Genomic DNA, 6,327 nt, shown 5'->3' with positions numbered 1-6,327 from the left:
CAACTCTCCTCTGTCCACATCAATCACAGCTCTTGCTGTGGCTAGGAAAGGTCTTCCAAGGATGATGCATTCAGCCTCATCCTTTCCAGTGTCTAGGATTATGAAATCAGCAGGGATGTAAAGGCCTTCAACCTTTACTAACACGTCCTCTACTTGTCCATAAGCCTGTTTCATGGATTTGTCTGCCATCTCTAATGAGAATTGGGCAGCCTATACCTCAAAGATTCCCAATTTCTCCATTACAGAGAGTGGCATGAGGTTTATTCCTGACCCAAGGTCACATAGAGCCTTCTCAAAGGTCATGGTACCTATGGTACAAGGTATTAAGAACTTTCCAGGGTCCTATTTCTTCTGAGGTAATGTCAGTTGATCCAGATCACTCAGTTCATTGATGAGCAAGGGAGGTTCATCTTCCCAAGTCTCATTACCAAATAATTTGGCATTCAGCTTCATGATTGCACCAAGGTACTTGGCAACTTTCTCTTCAGTAACATCCTTATTCTCTTCAGAAGAAGAATACTCATCAGAGCTCATGAAGGGCATAAGGAGGTTTAATGGAATCTCTATGGTCTCTAGATGAGCCTCAGATTCCTTTGGTTCCTCAGAGGGAAACTCCTTGTTGATCACTGGACGTCCCAGGAGGTCTTCCTCACTAGGATTCACGTCCTCTCCCTCCCTTGTGGGTTCGGCCATGATTGATATATCAATGGCCTTGCACTCTCTCTTTGGATTCTCTTCTGTATTGCTTGGGAGAGTACTAGGAGGTGTTTCAGTGATTTTCTTACTCAGCTGGCCCACTTGTGCCTCCAAATTTCTTATGGAGGACCTTGTTTCACTCATGAAACTTAGAGTAGCCTTGGAAAGATCAGAGACTAAGTTTGATAAATTAGAGGTATTTTGTTCAGAGTTCTCTGTCTGTTGCTGAGAAGATGATGAAAAGGCTTGCTATTGCTAAACCTGTTTCTTCCACCATTATTAAAGCCTTGTTGAGGCTTTTGTTGATCCTTCCATGAGAGATTTGGATGATTTCTCCATGAGGGATTATAGGTGTTTCCATAAGGTTCACCCATGTAATTCACCTCTGCTATTGCAGGGTTCTCAGGATCATAAGCTTCTTCCTCAGAAGATGCCTCTTAAGTACTGTTGGATGATTCCTTCAATTCATTCAGACTTTGAGAGATCATATTGACTTGCTGAGTCAATATTTCATTCTGAGCCAATATGGCATTCAGAGTATCAATTTCAAGAACTCCCTTCTTCTGAGGTGTCCCATTATTCACGGAATTTCTCTCAGAAGTATACATGAATTGATTATTTGCAACCATGTCAATAAGTTCTTGAGCTTCTGCAGGCGTTTTCTTTAGGTGAATGGATCCACCTGCAGAATGGTCCAGTGACATCTTGGAGAACTCAGACAGACCATAATAGAAGATATCCAGAATGGTCCATTCTGAAAGCATGTCAGGAGGACACCTTTTGGTCATCTGCTTGTATCTTTCCCAAGCTTCATAGAGGGATTCACCATCTTTTTGCTTGAAGGTCTGAACATCCACTCTAAGCTTGCTCAGCTTTTGAGGAGGAAAGAACTTAGCCAAGAAGGTCGTGACCAGCTTATCCCAAGAGTTCAGGCTATCTTTAGGTTGTGAGTCCAACCATGTTCTAGCTCTGTCTCTTACAGCAAAAGGGAAAAGCATGAGCCTGTAGACTTCAGGATCTACTCCATTAGTCTTAACAGTCTCACAGATCTGCAGAAACTCAGTTAAAAATTGGTAGGGATCTTCTGATGGAAGTCCATGGAATTTACAGTTCTGTTGCATTAGAGCAACTAATTGAGGTTTCAGCTCAAAATTGTTTGCTCCAATGGTAGGGATTGAGATGCTTCTTCCATCAAACTTGGAAGTAGGTGTAGTATAATCACCAAGCATCCTCCTTGCATTATTATTATTTTCGGCTGCCATCTCCTCTTCCTGTTCGAAAATTCCTGTAAGGTTGTCTCTGGATTGTTGTATTTTAGCTTCTCTTAGTTTCCTTTTTAGAGTCCTTTCAGGTTCAGGGTCTGCTTCAACAAGAATGTTCTTGTCCTTGCTCCTGCTCATATGAAAAGAAGGGAACATAAAATAATAATAGGGATCCTTTTTACCACAGTATAGAGGTTCCTTTGTGTAAGTAGAAGAAGAAAGGGAATAAGAGTGAAGAAGAATGGATAATCCAAACACAAGGGTGAGGATAGGAGCAGAGATATGAGATGAAAAGAAGTGTTAGTAGATGAATAAATAAATAGAAGGAGATGAGAGGTGAGAGGATTTCGAAAATTAATTAAAATAAAAATTAAAATTTAAAGTTAAATTTCGAAAATTAAAGTTGAAATTAAATTAAAATTAAAACAATTAGTTAATCAAAATGAAATTTTGAAAAAGAGGGAGTATTTTCGAAAATTTTAAGAGAGATTGAATTAGTTAGGTGGTTTTGAAAAAGATATGATTGAAACAAAAAGATAAGATTGATTGAAAAAGATTTGAAAATCAATTTTAAAAAAAGATAAGAGGTTAGGAAAGAAGTTAGAAAAGATTTTGAAATTGAATTTGAAAAAGATATGATTGAAATTTTAATTTGAAAAAGATTTGAAATTTTAAAATCAAAATTAATGACTTGACTCACAAGTAATCACAAGATATGATTCTAGAACTTAAAGTTTGAATCTTTCTTAACAGGCAAGTAACAAACTTGAAATTTTTGAATCAAAACATTAATTGTTGATGATATTTTCGAAAATTATGAGATAAAATTAAGAAAAAGATTTTTGAAAAATATTTTTAAAATTTTCGAAAATAAATAAGAAAAATAAAAAAGATTTGATTTTTGAAAAAGATTTTGAAAAAGATAAGATTTTCAAATTAAAATTTTAATTTGATTCGTAAGAAACAATTAAATTTAAAAACTTTTTTGACTAACTCAAATCATATTTTCGAAATTTTTGAGTAAAATAAGGAAAAGATATATTTTTTTATTTTTGAAATTTTTTTTTATGAAGAAAGAGAAAAACATGAAAAAGACTCATAACATAAAAATTATGAATCAAAACACACAATGCATGCAAGAACACTATGAATGTCAAGATGAACACCAAGAACACTTTGAAGATCAAGATGAACACCAAGAACTTATTTTTAAAAATTTTTAATGAAAGAAAAATATGCAAGACACCAAACTCATAAATTTTCAAACTTTAGAAACTAACAAATTAAAAATGCATATGAAAAACAAGAAAAGACACAAAACAAGAACATATGAAGATCAAACAAGAAGACTTACCAAGAACAACTTGAAGATCATGAAGAACACTATGAATGCATGAATTTTCGAAAAATGCATAAATTTTTAGAAAAAATGCAATTGACACCAAACTTAAAAATTGACTCAAGACTCAAACAAGAAACACAAAATATTTTTTTATTTTTATGATTTTATATTTTTTTGTATATATTTTTTTTCGAAAACATATAGAAAAAGGGAAGTAATGAATTCAAAGTCCTCAATCAAGATCCCAGGAATCATACCAGGTTAGTCTAAAGCTTGATGGCCAGCCAAGCTTCAGCATACCATTTTGAAACTTTAGAATTCATTCTTAAAAATTTAGAATAATTTTTCGAAAACAAAAGAAAAATTTTTGAAAGATTTTTGAAAAATTTTTGAAAATAAAACAAAAAGAAAATTACCTAATCTAAGCAACAAGATGAACCGTCAGTTGTCCAAACTCGAACAATCCCCGGCAACGGCGCCAAAAACTTGGTGTGCGAAATCGTGATCATTCCATTCCTTGGTAACAGCGCTAAAAACTCAATACGCACGTTCATGATCTTATATCTGTTTCACAACTTCGTACAACTAACCAGCAAGTGCACTGGGCCGTCCAAGTAATAAACCTTACGTGAGTAAGGGTCGATCCCACGGAGATTGTCGGCTTGAAGCAAGCTATGGTCACCTTGTAAATCTCAGTCAGGCGGATTAAATTGTATTAAGAAATTATAGTGGATGAAAATAAATAAAATATAAAATAGGATAGTGGTACTTATGTAATTCATTGGTGAGAATTTCAGATAAGCGTATGGAGATGTTTTCGTTCCTCTGATCTCTGCTTTCCTGCTATCTTCATCCAATCAATCCTACTCCTTTCCATGGCAAGCTTTATGTAGGGCATCACCGTTGTCAATGGCTACATCCCATCCTCCTGTGAAAATGGTCCAATGCACTTGATAAACCACTATTTTATGGTTTATCTTGTGCTCAATTGAGTGGATTTTATCAACTCTTTACCCACTTATTCATACTATTTGCATGAGTTTACATTCTCCTTCCTGATTTTGTACTTTGATTAAAAACATGCTTCTTTGGCCTTAAGTTTCCTATGTTTAATCCTCTCTTATTACCATTAGATGCCTTGATATGTGTGTTAAGTGATTTCAGATATTACAGGGCAGGAATGGCTCAGAGGATGGAAAGGAAGCATGCAAAAGTGGAAGGAATACAAGAAGTTGGAGAAATTGCTAAGCTGTCCAACCTGACCTCTTCGCACTCAAACGGCTATAACTTTAGCTACAGAGGTCCAAATGACGCGGTTCCAGTTGCGTTGGAAAGCTAACATCCGGGGCTTCGATTTGATAAATAATATGCTATAGTTGCCCTGACGCTAGGCGACAAGACCGCGTGACCCATGTGGTCACGTCGCAGTAACGAAAATCAGCGTGTTTGAATTCGCAACCAGCGAATTCTGGGCTGTTTCTGACCCAGTTTGCGGTCCAGAAAACACAGATTAGAGGCTATAAAGTGAGGGAATGCATCCATTCATAAGGGAGGCTCTCATATTCACAATTTTAGGAGTAGATGTAGTTTTTAGAGAGAGAGATTCTCTCCTCTCTCTTAGGATTAGGATTTAGGACTTCTCTTAGTTTTAGGAGTGACTCTCAATCCTAGGTTCTTTATTTTTATTTATTTTTCCAATTTAATTTATGAACTTTTCCATGTTATGGTTTGAATATTTTATTTAATATAATTTGAGGTATTTCAGACTTATGATTGCTCTCTTTAATTTATTAATGCTCTGTGTTTATCCAAGTTATTTTCATTCAAGTAGACTTTCTTCCCTTTTGGATTTGGTTAAATAATTGGAGATTCTTGAGTTATCAAATTCATTGTTGATTGAAAATTGGAATTCTTCAACAATTAATTCGAGTTCCACTAACTCTAACTTTTCCTAAGGAAAGACTAGGACTTGAGGAATCAGAATTAATTCATCCACTTAACTTACCTTCATAGTTAGAGGTTAACAAAGTGGGAGAAAAATCCAATTCTCATCACAATTGATAAGGATAACCAGAATAGGACTTTCGGTTCTCATACCTTGCCAAGAGTTTATTTTACAATTATTTTTTATTTTTATTGCCTGAAAATATACCTGTGCGCATTGCCCAAACTCCAGAACCCCAATTTACAAAACTCATAACCAATAATAAGAACATACTTTCCTGCAATTCCTTGAGAAGACGACCCGAGGTTTAAATACTCGGTTATCAATTTTAAAGGGGTTTGTTACTTGTGACAACCAAAACGTTTGTACGAAGGGATTTCTGTCGGTTTAGAGACTATATCTACAACGCGACTGTTTTTATGAAATTCTTTACTGGCAAAAATCCCAACGTCAGCGCTGTCACTGCATGGCTAATCATCTGTCGGTTCTCGATTATACTGGAATAGGATTTACTATCCTTTTGCGTCTGTCACTACGCCCAGCACTCGCGAGTTTGAATCTCGTCACAGCCATCCCTTCTCGGATCCTACTCGGAATACCACAGACAAGGTTTAGACTTTCCGGATCTCAAGAATGGCCATCCATGGGTTCTAACTTATACCACGAAGATTCTGATTAAGAAATCCAAGAGATACTCATTCAATCGAAGGTAGAACGAAAGTGGTTGTCAGGCACACGTTCATATGGAATGATGATGAGTGTCACGATCATCACATTCATGTTGAAGTGCGAATGAATATCTTAGAAGCAGAATAAATTTAATTGAATAGAAAAACAGTAGTACTTTGCATTAATCTTTGAGGAACAGCAGGGCTCCACACCTTAATCTATGGTGTGTAGAAACTCTACCGTTGAAAATACATAAGTGATAAGGTCCAGGCATGGCCGAATGGCCAGCCCCCAAACGTGATCTAAGATAGCATAAAACTAATCAAAGATGATCCGAAGATGTAAATACAATAGTAAAAAGTCCTATTTATACTAAACAAGTTACTAGGGTTTACAGAAATAAGTAAATGATG

General features: G+C 35.8%; 1 non-coding gene across 1 annotated transcript; it reads left to right on the top strand.

The window, feature by feature from the left end:
• The first annotated feature begins 1,454 nt into the window (after positions 1-1,454).
• LOC148547392 (small nucleolar RNA R71) lies at positions 1,455-1,562 on the top strand. Its single transcript, XR_015897272.1, has one exon. It is a non-coding gene; the product is annotated as a small nucleolar RNA R71 (small nucleolar RNA).
• Positions 1,563-6,327: the final 4,765 nt, after the last annotated feature.

Source organism: Arachis ipaensis, chromosome B8, assembly GCF_059453495.1.
Source record: "Arachis ipaensis isolate K30076 ecotype BB chromosome B8, ASM5945349v1, whole genome shotgun sequence".
NCBI classification, from domain to species: Eukaryota; Viridiplantae; Streptophyta; class Magnoliopsida; order Fabales; family Fabaceae; genus Arachis; species Arachis ipaensis.
Note: the sequence above shows the minus strand (reverse complement) of the source record. Positions and strands in the feature narration are given on the sequence as shown.